Source organism: Lissotriton vulgaris, chromosome 3_1 (genome assembly GCF_964263255.1).
Source record: "Lissotriton vulgaris chromosome 3_1, aLisVul1.2, whole genome shotgun sequence".
Taxonomy (NCBI): Eukaryota; Metazoa; Chordata; class Amphibia; order Caudata; family Salamandridae; genus Lissotriton; species Lissotriton vulgaris.
Window position 1 is genome coordinate 1,355,704,812 of NC_141689.1, and position 16,115 is coordinate 1,355,720,926.

The window sequence follows — 16,115 nt, forward strand, 5'->3', positions numbered from 1 at the left end:
ACACATGTAATGATAAAAAATACATAAATTACAGAAATGTCTGTCCTGCCAACCGATTAATCAAAGGATGCGGTAGCAGCATCCTAACTGATTCAGACACAGCCATTAGCTGTTGGTTGTTATGGTGACAGACACAGGTTTCGGAATGTGTCCTCATCACGTGGAAACCGACTCGCTAACCTCCTATTGCCAATGTATCAAAGTCACTCGTGATGATATCTATTCCTACCGCGCGGTAGGTGTGTTGTCTGCAAGCAATGTAATGCATTGGTCCGATTCGGAAAATGCGACCAACACAAACCTATCCCTTTGGCCGCATGGACTGAAGACCGCTTCTGCGATTTAGATATAAGTCTGCCTGTTCCGTAGAGACTTCACTTGCCTGCACTACCTGCATCATTCCTGCACCTCCCCATCTCTCAGCTGCTGTGTCAACATCCTCTGGGAGCTGCTATGGCACGTACAGATGGCAGGACCCCAGCCTCTACACATGAGGAAAACTAGATCCTGCTGTACACCCTCCTGCCTCTGTACAGCCAGTGTATGGCAAACCAGAGAAGCAGGTGAATGATGATTACACTGTATTTTCATTGGATATGTGCAATTAACATGCAGTACTAGCATTGGGAATCTCATAGGCAAGCATGTAAACTGTTTTTTATAGGTTTAACAGTGTGCAGCTAATGGTTCTGGGCAGGTACACTGCTGTGGAAGTGTGTGTACTGGGGTAAACATCTTATCACTGTTTTCATGGAATGAGTCATAAGTGAACACGGGACAACTGCACATAATGCCACTTGCCTACCCCTTAGACATCGTTGCCAGTCTGACCATGACTTCTGTGTACAAGTGTTTGACTCAGAAACATGCTGCATGTGAACTAAGGGCTTTTCACCATGTCTTCTTTACAGGTCAACCCCCATCATAAGGCCGAGCTGTGGAGGACCATGGCCCAGAAGGTTCGCTCCATGGGCATCCATCATTGCCAAAAAAGCTAGCAGGACCTTTTTTGCTGGAGCAAGAAGATCGCTGAAGTCCAGCTGGGCCTGTCAGCTCCAGGCAAGAGGGGCTGGCACCGAACATTGACCCCCAACATTCTCCAAATCCTAGAGGTGGTCTTCCCTGACCTGGATGGAAAGTTGAAAGCCACACAGCAGCAAGGAGGGGGTGAGTATGTGCTTTGTCGCACACCTTTTTTTTTTTTCACAACAAGTTTATTGATAAAGATGAGCACATGTGATAGAGTGGCCCCCTACAAGCAGGATGGCACCACCAAACATACCGAGACAATCATGTAGATAGGACTAATCGACCAGCCAAGAAATCAATGCAATACAAGGATATAGGAAACATTAATCCCGTCTTTATCTTTTCATCTACCCAACAACCCAACTCCCAGAACCCTCCCCCGGATCCCACCCTAACCCCAGGCATGTGTGTATATACAGTATCAACGTAGGTTCCTAGTGCGGCAAGTGTAGGTGTGGGGGAGCGGGGTCACCAGGCCACATGGGGCTAAAGATCTTCCTCCGGTTCAGCAGGGGGGTCCAGGTGTAAGCCCCTGTGGTCTGCCCACCTTTTCCATATTTTAAAGTGTTTACGGGGGCATCCCCGAGCCTCGAAAATCGGGCGTTCCAAACCCATACAGAAGTCAATGCCAGCCTTCCACGCGCTCAGGGGGGGGGGGCCTCACATCCTTCCATGCCCGGGCCAGATCTCTCTTGGCCACCACCAGCCCCAGGAGGAGCAGGTGCCTCTTGTAGATATTTCCACCCACCCCCTCTAGGATGTGCAGCAGGCCCAAACGGTGGGTACGGGGGAGGGTCCAGCCCAATACCTCTGACAAACAGCCCCATACACCTCTCCAGAAGCCAATCAGTCTGGGGCACGACCATACTGTGTGGAGTAACGTACCTATCTCCGACCCACACCGCAGGCAGTCCGGGGTCTCAATCAGTCCCGCCTTCCACAGGCGCTCGCGCGTATAGTAGGCCCTATGGAGAATTTTGAATTGTATGAGCCGAAAGCGCATCGCAATAGCCGCACCCCTCGGGGATTCAAGGGCCTCACGCCAATCATCCTCATCCAACTGACCGACGTCGGCCTCCCAGGACGCCTTCAGCGGGAGGAGGGTGGAGGAGCAATGGATGACCATAGTCTGGTAGATGCGCGAAAGTTTTCTATCTCCAAGGTCGCCCATGAAGACTTTCGCTTCGATCGGGCTGAAATCAGGGAGTGAGTCAAGGTTGGTAAGACTGGGCAGCAGCGCATGCCGGAGTTGTAGATATCGAAAGAATTGAGTTTGGGGCATACCAAATTCGGTGCGAAGGGCCTCGAAGGATTTGAGCGTCGTGCCGGACAGCACATGGCCTAATTGCGAGATACCAATCGCGTCCCAGCCGTCGAAGCCCGATAGCTTAGACAGTTCCGGCAGCATGCCGTTATGCCACAGGGGCGTCTCCGCGGTCAGTCTGCCCCACCAGCCCATGCGACGCAAGGCCTGCCGCCATACCGCAAAAACAAGTCGCGTAACCCTCGGCAACGAGCGACGCAGTCTGGGTGAATAGAGGATGGTGTGAAGCGAGTTATCACCCATCAAGGCACGCTCCAGGGCATAAGCTGGGTCTCCACCATCGCCATACCACCAGTCATTCAGGATGAGAAGGTGCGCGGCCTGATAGTATGACAGTAAATCTGAAGTGGCCAAACCCCCACAGTAGGTGGACAGAAAGCAAGTACGCAACGCAACTCTGGCAGCACCTCCAGCCCACAGAAAGCGGCCCAGCACCGAGTTGACCTGCCTAAACCACTGAGGCGGGATGGGATACGGATGGTTCTGTAATTGGTATAATAGGCGCGGTAGCGCCACCATTTTAAATATAGCGGAGCGGCCAAAGATTGATAGGGGCATCCGAGACCAGGTTTTAACATCTGACTGTACCCGCTCCCAGACTGGTATGAGATTACGGTCCCATGCAATGTCCGCCGAGTCTGAGAGAAACACGCCCAGGTACTTCAGCCCGGTCGTGGCCACTTGCAGCCCGGAAGCCCAGGGGTCAGTCACCTCGCCCCCCTCCAACACCCACAGCGTGGATTTATGGGGGTTTAGAAACAGGCCAGAAGCCTCCCCAAACAGTTGCATAACCTCCAGGACACGCGGGCCTGAGCGCCGCAGGTCGGTAAGGAAGAAGAGGACGTCATCGGCGTACAGTGCGATTTTGTCGGACAGGGTGGCAGTCCACTGGAAGCCCCGTATCAGCGCGTCCTGGCGCACCCTGGCAGCCAAAGGCTCCATGGCGAGTGCAAATAAATAAGGGGAAAGAGGGCACCCCTGTCTGGTCCCGCGGCCGATACGGAACATCTCCGACACTGCCCCGGCGACCCGCACCGAGGCCGTGATATCCGTATAGAGGAGCCGGACATACGACAGAAAGACTGGGCCCAGGTTGAGACAGCGTAGCAAGGCAAATAGGAACGACCAGCTGACGGAGTCAAACGCCTTATCTATGTCGGCCAGTAACAGTGCTGCCTGGTCCCCTAAGGTCCCAATGGCGTCGATCGCCGCCTGTGCGCGACGGATATTATGCCGCGTCGCCCTGCGAGGCATGAAGCCTGCCTGGTCCGGATGGACTAAGTCTGTGATATGCGGAGCGAGCCTGTTCGCCAGGGCCTTGGCCAAGACCTTGGCCTCAACATTAATCAACGAGATGGGCCTATAAGAGTCATGGCGATCCGGGGGTCTGCCCGGTTTCAAGAAGACCACTATCTCGGCATGGCGCCAGTCCGGGGGCAACACCCCTCGCCCACGCGCCACCTCAAGCGCCCGACGATACGGAGAGCCAAGCTGTACATGAAATTTCTTGAAAAATTCACTCGGGTAGCCGTTAGGGCCAGGAGCCCTGCCAGTGCTGAGCTGCCCCAGTGCATCACCCAACTCCTCTGCTGTGAGGGGCGCCTCTAGGGCCGTCCTGGTCTCATCCGATAGCTGTACCGGCGGCAGCTCTGCGAGAAAGCGAGTCAGCTCGCTGTCAGACAGGTGGTCGTGCGGGGCGTATTGGGTTGAATAGTACGTAGCAAAGCTCGTTGCCAGTTCGTGCGGGTCGGTCAAGACCTCTCCCTCACCATTCGTAAGGCCTGGCAGCAGGAGGGGTTGGAAAGTTTGGTGGCACAGTCGATGGAGCATGGAACACGACTTGTCCCCCCATTGATACACCCTACTTCTGGTGGCCAGCCATGCCTGTCTGGCTTCATCCATCAGGAGGGCCCCGTATGTTTGCTGTGCCTGTAACAGCAGACGTATCCCGACTTCATCGCCGCCGTCGCGGCTTTCCTGTTCCAGGGCCGCCACTCGCGCGGCCGCTTCGGTAGTTTGCTCCTGACGCTTTCGCCGAGCTGCCGAGCACCATGCAATATCTATCCCCCGTATGGTAGGCTTCATGGCTTCCCATACCTTTCCTACATCGGCATCCCCAACTAGGTTTTCCCGCCAGTAGTGGTCAATGGATTCGCGCAGGTGATTAGCATACTCCGGTTGCAGGAGATGCCAAGAGGACATCCTCCAACGGAACGGCTGCCTCTTCCGGGTGAGCTCCACAGCAACAGAGACAGGGGAGTGGTCGGACAGGCCCCTAGGCAAGATGTCAGCGCTCTTTACTCTACACAAACATTCCCCAGGCACAAACACACAGTCAAGCCTCGAGAACGAGCCGTGCACAGCTGAGACATAAGTATATTCCCGGGCTGCGGGGTGCATGTGTCGCCAAGCATCCACCCAGCCCAAACCCTCACTCATTGCACGTAGTCTAGTGGGTGAAGGGGATGGGGGCTGAACCTCGATCCCCCCTCGGCGCCTATGGCGATCCACGCATATATTCATCACATCGTTCCAATCTCCTCCAATCACAGCCAACGACCCGGCAATGTCCTCCCATACTGCAAACAACCTCTCAGCCAGGGCCCATTGGAGGGGGGGAGGGGCGTACACGCTGCCAAACACCACTGAGTCCGTGCCCACCATGCCTTTAACAAACAAGTAGCGACCCTGGGGATCAGCCCACTGCTTCTCATGGGTGTACGCCACTCTACGGTGGATCAAAACGGCCACCCCCCTGGATCCCCTGGAGAAACCCGCATGGAAAACTTGTTGATAACCAAATCTCTGTAAGCCCAGAGCCTTCGTACCCATCATGTGGGTTTCTTGTAGCAATAGAACATCTGCAGCCTCTTTTTTCCCCCAGCGTAGCACAGCCCCGCGTTTAATTTTGTCCAATAAGCCCCTGACATTCCACGTAATCACCCGCATATAGTCTTCAGGGAGTCTATGAGTCCGTTCAGCCATGGTCCATGAAGATCCACCACACAAGCCCTCCACACCCGCGCCACCCACCACACGCCATAAGGAACATGTCTACGACACACATGCACACTACCGCCCACCCCAAGGAAACAAGCCCCAACTCTACAGTCCCACAGCCCCAAACAATCTCAACCCCCAACTCAGCGGTCTCACCCCCGACCGCCCACATCCCACCTCCCCCCACCCTATACCTCAATGAACTATGAAGTACCTGTCGCGGCATGGGTGGTCCCGAGACCAAAACGCAGGGCCCGGGCCCATCCATACCAATGGATCCCAACATCCCCAAAGAGAGCAGCAAGCTCACCCCCCTTCCCTCAGGTCCTCTCTCACAAGAGGGAGAGTGGTAGCCACTATCACGTAGTCCCCGACCCCCCACCCCACAACCCTATGTTCAATCAGGAGTCGGACGCAATGCAGTCCCAGAGCAGCAGCCGTGTCGGGCAGCCATTAAGGTCCAGACGACACAGTGAGCCCGACCAGGGGGCACAGCAGTGACCGCAGAAACAGAGAGTGAAGGTCCCGGAGTCTTCAGTGGTCCGTCCCAGAATGGTCCGAATCCTCAGTCCTACCACTGGTCTGAGTCCCATCAACCGAGGCCGCGCGTCTGCGCGATTTGGAGCGCTTGGTACGACCCTTCTTCGCCGTCTGATCTCTCCGTGCTCGCGGCGATCCTTCAGGAGAGCCCGAATGGAGCCCCGGTTGAGAATTTGGTCTGAGCCGCACCGTTTCATCCGTCCACTTGAAAAGGTCCTCCGGCGTATCAAAAAACAGTGTCCGTGATTGGAAGATCACCCTCAGGCGCGCCGGGTACAACAGGGAATATTGGAGCTTGAGACCTCTCAGTTTCGCCTTCGCGGCCATGAAAGAGTGACGCTGCTGTTGCACAAGTTTGGTATAGTCAGGGAAGACCATGATCTTACAGTTCTCATATAGGAGGGCTTCCTTGATTCGAGCTTCCCTCAGCACGGCATCCCTGTCGTGATAATTCAGCAGCCTAGCGATCACCGCCCTAGGCCGTTCGCCCTCAGGCGGCCTCTGCGCCAGGGCGCGGTGCGCCCTCTCGATAACGAAGCAATTTGAAAGCGTCCCTGGCGGCATCCACGACTCCAGCCACTGTGCGAGGAAGCGTTCCATGTTGCCCTTTTCACAGCGCTCCGGAAAGCCGATAAAGCGGAGGTTGTTGCGGCGCGCCCGCCCTTCGGCATCCTCCACACGGAGCGCCGTCATCCGCTGCGCAGATTCCATCGCCGCCATTCTTTTCTTAAGGGAGGTGACGTCTTCCTCCACCACCGTTACCCTGGATTCAGCTTCGGTGATCCGCGCCACAGCATTCCTCAGGTCTTGGCGCAGTAGAGTCACGTCCGCTCCTACTGCCCCTATCTTGGCGTCTAGCGCATCCCTCGACTGGGTGATGGCCGCCATAAGGGCTGCATTGTCCGGCCCCCCTCCGGGCGGAGCCCCCCCGGACTGTCCAGAGCCCCCACTGGGCCCCGTGAATTTATCAATTGTCACCTGTTTGGCGGGGCCACCGCCCCCTCTGGTCATGGCCGCCGAGAGTAAATGGGCTTCAAGATGGGACGGAGGCGCGGGACCCCGACCGCCCTCGATGAGATCTATGGAAGGCAGTGAGGAGGGGAGGGAAGACCGCGACCGGTCGCCAGCCCTCGGGCAAGTCTTGACTGACCCGACCCAGTGCGACTCAGTGTCCAGCTCAGAGCGTGGTCGGCCCCGGCGGCCGCCAAGAATCAGGGTCTCCTCCGGTCAGCGAACCCCCCCCCGGGGGGAGGAGGTGGACAGGCCTGGTGCATCTCGCGTCAAAGCGCTGGTGTCCCCTCCGGTCCGGGTGGGGGGGGTTTAGCCACTACTCACAGTTGCTGCCAATCGCCTGCGCCGTGGGTTGAGCACCGCCGGGCGGGAACACCAGGGCCACCGACACTGGGCCGCGAAAATCAAGGTCCGGGCTGCACCCAGTCCGCCAGGCCGCTCCGGCCGCTCCCGGTCACCCGCAGCCTCCACGCCCCTTCAGAATGCTGCCGGGCTCTGGAAGAGGGATCATACACCTTCCCCAGCGTCCTCGATGCCTCGGGTTGCAAGGTGTTGCGGCCGCCACCAGGCCAGGCGGGTTAGTGCGCAGCTCCCCGGCCGGGGAGCGCCAAAATCGAGGCCCCGGCTGCACCACTGTCCTCCAGGCCGCACCTCGCGCCTCGCTGCAGCGTCCGGTCACGGGACTCCGGACCACCGCTGGGCACACCGGAGGGTTCCCGGCACACCCGGCGGCCCTCGCCCCGTTGTTGTTGTGGGTTTCAGGGTCAGGGACCAGGATAATTAGGAGGATAAACGGCGGGCCGGCGGGAGCTCTAGTAAGCTGCGACCGCCATCTCCGTTTGCGTAGCCACGCCCCCCGTCGCACACCTTTTTTTTTTAAACATGTATCTTTTAGTATCTTAACCAGGATGGTTGCGTTGTAACAGAGCATGGCGCCTCGGCACACTGTTGATATTCAGTAGGATGTTGGAAGCAAGGGGCTTAATGGACATGACGCCAACACCCGGGATTTTAAATTAAACACATGTCACAATACCCCTGATGAAGGGAATAGATATTCCCGAAATGCATTGGGTGTTGCCAATAAAATCGCGACATGTGGACACGCTACTCCTTCCTTGTTTGTGTCATGATTTGAAAACAACAGACGAATGAGTAAAATAAATTGATTATAAAATGGAAGAAGCGGTCAAAGTACATGAAATAAATAAGAGTACAAGTAAAGAAGAATTAAATATTTGATTTATTGGACACATAAAAGTTCAGAGTTTGGGTGTGCAGCAGGAAGGGTTCCCAGAATGTGATTCCTCTGTGTTTGGTTTACATTGTATGCGCAATGGGACAGGGCGCGGACCGCGCTTGCACGCCTCAATGAATTTGAAGCATTAAACAAGGTGAATATTAAGACGATTCTGGAGAACTCTAGGTATGCATCACATAACTTCTTACTGTTATTTACAAAATGTTAGGTCCCAAATGTTAGGTCCCAGCCATGGTCCTCAGAGCATTAAAATGCATACCATGGGCATATTACAAGTTGCTAACTCCGGTCACCTGTTACACTGGCCTTTCACATGATTGGGTGTAAGATGCCATTCTCTCCATTTAAAAGAGTGAGTCCCTGTATCTGACTCTGTAATGGTGACAACACATGCCATTCAGTGTCAAACAGAGGTGGTCACTGGTGGAAACATGGCAGCAATTGTAAGGTATGATGTTAGATATACATTCACAATGGATGGTGTGTGTAAATGCTCTTGACTCTTCATACTTGATGCCTTTGTAGACCATGTTTTTGATGCATCACTGTCAGATTCGGAGATGAGAAATTTGCCTCACTTTGGTGTACGTTAACAAAAGAAAATGGCAAACAAAAGCAATGTAAGCTGTACAAAGTGTGTATTATGTCTAAATGAAGGGAGGGGCATTCAGACTTGACCCCTACAAATGGCCAATACTGTAGTCTAGACAGGATTGGTATATAGTGTTGACTGGAGTCTTAAAGAATAGAGGTTCATTACTAATAGTCTGTGCAGACGATGCCCCCAAATGGCCCGGTGGCATACTGTTCCACCTGAACCATTGTGGAGATGCAGTCATCGGACTTGGAAATGTGTTGACTATTGTTCTCATCTGAAACTGATGAGCTGTCTCCAATTTGCACATCATTCTGAATCATCTTCCTAACTCTGTGCATAGATGACACAATTCTGTGGGCCACGTGCCTCTTACCCTAGCTATGACTACTACCTTGGAGTCTCCACAATAATAGACAGAAGTGTGACCTTACAGTAAAGGTACCGAAGTTAGGAGGAAAAATTAGCACAATCACTGTAATCTGTGTGATATGACTAATAAAATGACTACGCCAACTTGATGTATGACATTGATGTATGACAAAAAAGTTATGTGACCTGTAACATCAGATCCATTGCTTCCCAATTTGATGACTAGGGATTGCAGAATGGATACCATGCCTCAATTCAATTGTGAATCCTATTCCATTTTTAGGTATGAACTTCCTTGCATGAGATGAGACAGGTATGTCATGACACAAGACCGTCAGGAGCAAAAGACGATACATCACCTGCTACATAGTGAAGTAGTTGACGTAGTGGTTGTGGAATTTGATATTGATAGATCGTTTGTCCGCATCGTTTTTACTTGACTAGGCTAAGGTTGGGCACCTTACATTATTTAATTGTTTTCCCAAGAACAGAGAAATGGCACAGAACCCTGCCCCCTTGTCCATGTGATGGCAAAGCCACCGAGTCTACTTTGCACTTTATTCTTTTTTGCCCTTTTTATATGGATATTCGGAAAACTGTATTGAAACCACTATTTTATAAAAATATGCTTTTTAATTAATAGGATGCGTTTAATTTTTTTATGCAGCTTGGATACAATGAAAATTATAAGCTCTGTAACCTGTTACATACAAAATTCAAACAGGAAAAGAAAAGAATATGCTCTTTTGAATGCTCTGTTGTATGAAAAATTTGAAGAGTAATACCACTCTTTTCTTGACCGCATCCCTTCGCACTGAACGCTTTTGCACTTTATTGGACAAATTAGTGGTAGATCGTACTTTTAGGAGTATTTTGAAAATGGATTTTAATATTTCATTGTGTCATTTCCATATACTCTAAATTTGCACATATTTTACTATAATCAATTTCCATATACAAGATATATTCAGAATGTATTTTTATTTTTTCTCTTTGATATATGTGTGTTAGTATGCTTTTATGGTGTTTGCCTTGTGGTCACCGAATGAAGCTGTTTTGACTTGACTTGATATCAATAAACCCAATGTTGCAGATAACATCATGTGTGAGGAAGCAATGGTTAACTGGCATACTGACAAGTGCCATGCATGTAACTATATCAAAATGTAATGGCACAAGCCCAAATCATGTTTTTGGTTGATCTGAGAAGATTTGTGATGATACCTTTGTGTCATGTACATACGAATGACTTATGTGAATCTGTTTCATGCTTTTTCACAGCATCAGCAGTGGCCAGCAGACGATACAGTGACATGGACCAAGGGGAAGCAGCTCACCAGACTGGGTCTGGTGCTGAGACTGAGGAGGGTGAGGGGAGCCACAATGAGGTCAGGTCAGACACAACATTTGTTGGATCATAGGACGACTCAAGCACCAGTGATGACTCCCTTGTGGTGGTGAATGACCCAGGGACTGAATCATCTACATCCAAGTCCACCACTACCCCTACCATCTCCACCCTCCCAGCTGCTCCCCAGCCCAATGTCCATGGCCGCTCACTTAGAAGGGGACACGTCTCCTTTGTGTCAGGTACCCCACCCCCTGCCTCTGTCTCCCCTGCTGCCCTTAGGTTAGAGGCCATCAACATTCTGAGGCAGATCTCTGTGAGGCAGGCAGCAGTGCTGAATGTCCTACAGGTGAATACCAATCATTTGACACAAATGGTATAATTCTTGGAGGGTATTCACTCTGACATGTCTGCCCTACAGAGATCCATTCAGGCTCCTGCCTCCACATTGACTGCAGCAGTGTCCTTGCTCCAGCTGTCCCACCCCCTCCTGCCTCTTTCCCATCCACAGTCCAAACTCCCCACCCTGACCTAAGCACACGCAAACCTACACATGCATCCACATTAACAGCCACACGCAGCACACAGACACAAGGACAAACCCACATGCACGCACACTCAGAAGACAGACAGCACACCCACCCCCACAGACATACCACCAGACAACACACATGCATCCACAGAGACTCTACTGTTGGAGGGTGAGTTTTGGGGGCCAGGTGGGCTAGGGGGTCCTTTTGCCAAATGTTTGCGGGAGCAATTTAGGGGATAAGGGGGCACCTTACTTTGGGGCAGGGTGTGCAGGAACGCTCACACTAAAATGAAGGAAACAGATATGTGAGTCATGGAAACTAAGCCAAAAGGTTCAACAGATTTATTTGGAAGGTACAGCTTTAAGAGAAAGACATTTAAAATATAAAATATAATGACCTCGCATTCACAGAGAGTCACTGAGATCAGAAGGCACTTTTAAATGGAAGCATTGAAACCATTAAAGAAAGAGACGCTTCAGACAATGCAATATAATATAACATGTGCAGATTAAAAACCTTGAGAACACGTTTATAAAGGCAAAGTCAGAAACATGATTTAAATCAATGAAAATTTTCCAAGAATGCAAAACACATTTGATCTAAAATGCTGAGAATACTCATGTTTGAACCTAAAAGAAATCAGCCTTGCAAGTGTAAAATAAGCATTAAATTCTTAATAAGAAAACACCAATTTGGAGACAAAATAGCATACATACCATATACAGCAAATATATTGGCAAGTTAAATTGTATATTAAAACAAAAAACAAGAGCTCTTGGGGAGCACCCACACCCGCCAGCCATCTACCAACAGATGGGTGGGGTAGTCCGATGAGAAGTCTGTGAGGTGTCCTTTTATACTTTTAAATATAGTGAGAAGTGCCTACAGCAACGTCATCTCACGCCAGTCCTACCTACGTCAATTACACCACGGTTCTCACATTTATCAGAAGTGTTGTGTCTATCCTACTAAATGCAGAACATAGACTAGGTGAAAGGTTATATTCTCAGGCCAAGCACTTGTCGTAAATTGCATAGGGCAAGCAGAAAATATGTAATGTAAGGAATAAGATATATAGCAATGTCTTGGTTGCCACATCCATCACCCTGGTCTGACGCTCTTGCGGTGGCAACTTCTGTCTTCTCATGTTCAGACTCAGGATGTGGTGTGCTATATGTCGACAGGATATAGAGAGAGACATTGAACTTTGAGACAGTGAACTTTGCGCACACAGGTAGGATGGGGGCTATCCAGTTTGGAGCAGGAGGCCTCGCAGAGAAAAGCTGAATATGATTTTGACACAGACGGGCTCAGAGCCGGCTGTACAGAAAAATGGCAGAACTATGGTCAATTTAACAAAAGGGCCTACAGAGCAGGGGTCTACAAAGAGACCGCAGCTCCTATGTAGGGGTTCATGCTGGCTGAGTGATGAGGATGGCTCTTGGCATTTGTTATACAGTAAAACCAGACCTTCTGGTCAATTTAAAACGGCCTACAAATTAGGCTGGCAGGGCAAGGATAAGGGTTTCATACCTCAGGTGTGGGCAGAACGGGCCTTGTGTACCCTATCATAAAAGTAGACCCTCTCTCACTACACCTCTCAGAACTCTTTGCCTCCAGAACCCCTACCCTTGACTTCACTGTTTCTCCCTCAGCCTGGGTACCCCATCTCATTACCACTGAATTCTTCCCTACTAAATCCTACACCCACCCACCCAAGAAGCGTAAATTTACCCCCTCGCGCCCCTACCGGACCTGACATCTACATCTGCCCCCTTTCCCCCGCCAAGGCACAATCCCAAAATCAGCCCCCACCAGAAAATCCCTTGTCTTCCAAAAGCAAATCCTCTCCAGTGACCTATACTTCCCCAGCCGAGTCCCGCTGGCCCCCTCAAAAAATGCTTAAAAAGTCCAAACCCCTCCCTAGTCCTGTCTATACCATCAAAGATTATACAATACCAAAATTAGTGAAGCCAAGCCCCCCTCCATCTAGCCCTTCTACTACTGCTGCCCCCGCCTCATTCTGAAGCAACCACTGCAGTGAACCCACCACCCCCTCAATATAGCCCTACCACTGCAGTGGGCCCACACCCCCCTCCTGATTCCATCCCTCCCAAAACCCAACCCAGTACTCCTTTGTCTTGTCCCCTTGGTGCCTGGCCTGCCCCCTAGATGCTTCCCATGGGAGGATGTTTCTCTTTGCGTGACTAGTGCAGGCAAGTGATGCATGGGCATGATGTCTGTGGCCCATAAAAAGGACAGTCTGCATTGGACTGGCCATTGACATTTTTGCATTAAAAGTATCATACAATTTTGCTGAATAAAGAATGTTATGATTTTCTTTTCAGATTTGTGTGTCCCCAAAATAGATTTGTTGTTAACTGTCATTCATGTGTGAATTGTGATGTAAGTGTACAATGATGTTGAAGTGGAGAAGTGTGGCTCAATGGTTAGAGCGGCAGACCCTGAGGCAGAGGTCTAGCCCGGGACCAGGGTTCAATTCGGCGCCTCGGCGGTTCTTGGGCTCAAAATTCCACTGACCTGATCATTCTCGCCTTGGTACCTATTCCAATCATGGAGTCCCACTCTGCAACTCTGGGCAATAGCTTGCTTAATCTCCACAACTGCCCCCACAACGCTAAGGATTCCTGGCTTCCACCTTGGGGGTGCCCAGGAGTGGACGCCTCACAGGGAAAACCAGGATGGGTTCCACAGCAGTATTCGTACAAGCGCCTTGAGACCCTTGCGGGTGAGTAGTGCCCTATACAAGTATCAATTTACATTTACATTTAATGGCATGGATTGCATATGGTCCATGGAGTACAAGCACTTGGTTAATATGTATTATAGATTGGTGTGCCTACTTTGGCTAGAAGTCATTGTTAACATTGGTTTTGTCTATGAGTGTGACATGAAGTCACAAACCTTTAATTTTTAAAATCACAATTACACATAGGTCATGCTTTCAGATGTCAACATGGTGCAATTATCTCAAATTGCAACAGTTTAGGAGAGGCATGCTGCATATGTTTGTAATGTAAAGGATGACCACTGTCTCATCAATACACCGAGATAGATATGGAGTTTGACTAAATGGCAGTGACTTTTGATACACCCAAGTAATGGGAAAACGTCCAGATCACACAGAGCTGATCTGGTAGTGCTGTCATGTCTATTGTGTTACCCTGTACTACATGTGAGAAGCCAAGTGGAATGTGAGTGCACAGTAGTGATGTGGGTCCATCTGCTGTGCAGATGCTACAGGAGCCAATGTCACACCCATGCTTTTATTTTCCACACTGGGGAGAAGGTGTTTTATTGGGAATGTGAGGCCTAGCTGCTGATGTGTTTAGCAATGTTCATGTTGCACATGCTAAGCTAGCTTAAACGCTTGAACAAGGGTAGAGGTGAGAGACTTGTGTTCCCTTTTTGGGAAGGGAGTGGAGACTCATATGTAATGGGGGAATTACAAATATTGCGTTTTTCAGAGAGTGTAAGGTAGAAGTGTAGTTCAGAGGCAGTTCTTGTGTAAGAGATGTGAAGTTTCCTCTTTGTTACAAAATAAGTGGTTTGAAATGCGGGCATGTGAGTCAGAGTGTGCGAGCTTGGAAGACTGGGTAAATTCTGTGCAAGGTATGCTACAAATTGAGAGATGTGATGGGGTAGAACCAGCTAGACAAGGTTGGATTCTGGCAGGAAATGAGAGCTGTAGTTTGGGGCACTACGGCGAGAGAGGACTAACAGGTTAGTGTTACTGAGTAACAATAGTTGTTAATGCGCAGAAGTCAATGAATGTACAGAGCATGGTACTCAGATGTGGATGAGGCATGGCCACAGTGAGACAAGGTTAAACTTGTCATTTGTAACAAAATGGATGAGTGTACGATAATGGTATACACCAGTTGTGAAATTTAGGGTGATGTATGGTGAAATGTGAGGTATTGTCCAGTTGATATATGTTGTCTTTGACTCTGTGGATGCATTTGTTTTTTAAATGCCTATCTGTAGACCTTAAGCAGAGTAGGGTGGATAAATGGTGATATGCGAATGACTGGGGCCATATTCATTGAGCAATGTAAGTGTCTTGTTGAGAGATGTGGTGATGTGTTAAGTGTGCATGTCAGAGTGGGCTGTGATGGTGCACACTGTGATGTGAGTGCAGTCCAAGACCTTATTGAGGGTGCAACCCGTGATGAGAGTGGGTAATTTGACATGTTACGTGTAACGTCTGCTGAGCAGCTGATGAATACAGTACATTGTGTACATATCGTGTATGTGAGAGGTGTTGTGTACATAGCGATGAAGAGTGGCGCTGTGAATGTACGTGTGAATGTCAGAAGGGCAGTGCCAGTGTTAGTTTGTGAGATTTGGTCTGGAAGATTTTGAGTACAAGGCTGGAGCTTGTGGGGCAGACATGCTTTCCAGAGAGCTGCACTAGAGTGGGTTTATGATGTGCTTGTGTATGTATTATTGTTTTGAAAGATGAGCATGTACTTTGAGGTGGATGTGAGAGGGGTCATACCCTCACAAGTAGAGATTATGTAGACCAAGAGGTAGTGTTGAAATGTACATATGTGTAGATTATGTGCATGTTTGTAGGCAAAGACAGTTGGCAGATGAAATATGAGGATGTAGTATGTGTTTTCTGCAGCTTGCTGTGTGACCCTGACTGATTGTTGAAATGGCTGTTTTGAGTACACTGGCATATGCAAAACCTATTGTCCTCAGTGAACAATTTGCGTCCAGCTAGCCTTGCCTTATCTGAGTTGTGTGTGGGCATGAGTAAAAAGTTACATTTTGTAGGTAGATGTTGTCACTGATTGATCATTCTTCCTCTTGGATACTGCCCTGGGATGTAGGTGTTGATTTCTTAAATTGAAGTGTCATGAAGCAGGAACTTTGGATGGCAGTTCGTTGCTTAAAGGGCTATGATTGAATGAATGAATGAAAATATTTGTAGAGCGCACTACTGCCGAGGCATCTTGGCGCTAGGGAAAAATGAACAAAACACAATGAATACCATATTTAACGCTGAGTAAAAAGCCAGGTTTTGATTTCTTTCCCGAACAAAATTTGATTAGTTACCTTTCTCAAATGACCGG

General features: G+C 50.0%; 1 protein-coding gene and 1 long non-coding RNA gene across 2 annotated transcripts in view; one reads left to right on the forward strand and one right to left on the reverse strand.

The window, feature by feature from the left end:
* The window catches only part of LOC147727885 (neuronal acetylcholine receptor subunit alpha-7-like), a 1,417,517-nt gene that overhangs the window by 200,174 nt on the left and 1,201,228 nt on the right, over positions 1-16,115 (reverse strand). The gene's annotated exons all lie outside the window — the stretch shown is intronic.
* LOC147727886 (uncharacterized) lies at positions 949-13,362 on the forward strand. Its single transcript, XR_015309523.1, has 2 exons — positions 949-1,167; positions 10,414-13,362. It is a non-coding gene; the product is annotated as an uncharacterized LOC147727886 (long non-coding RNA).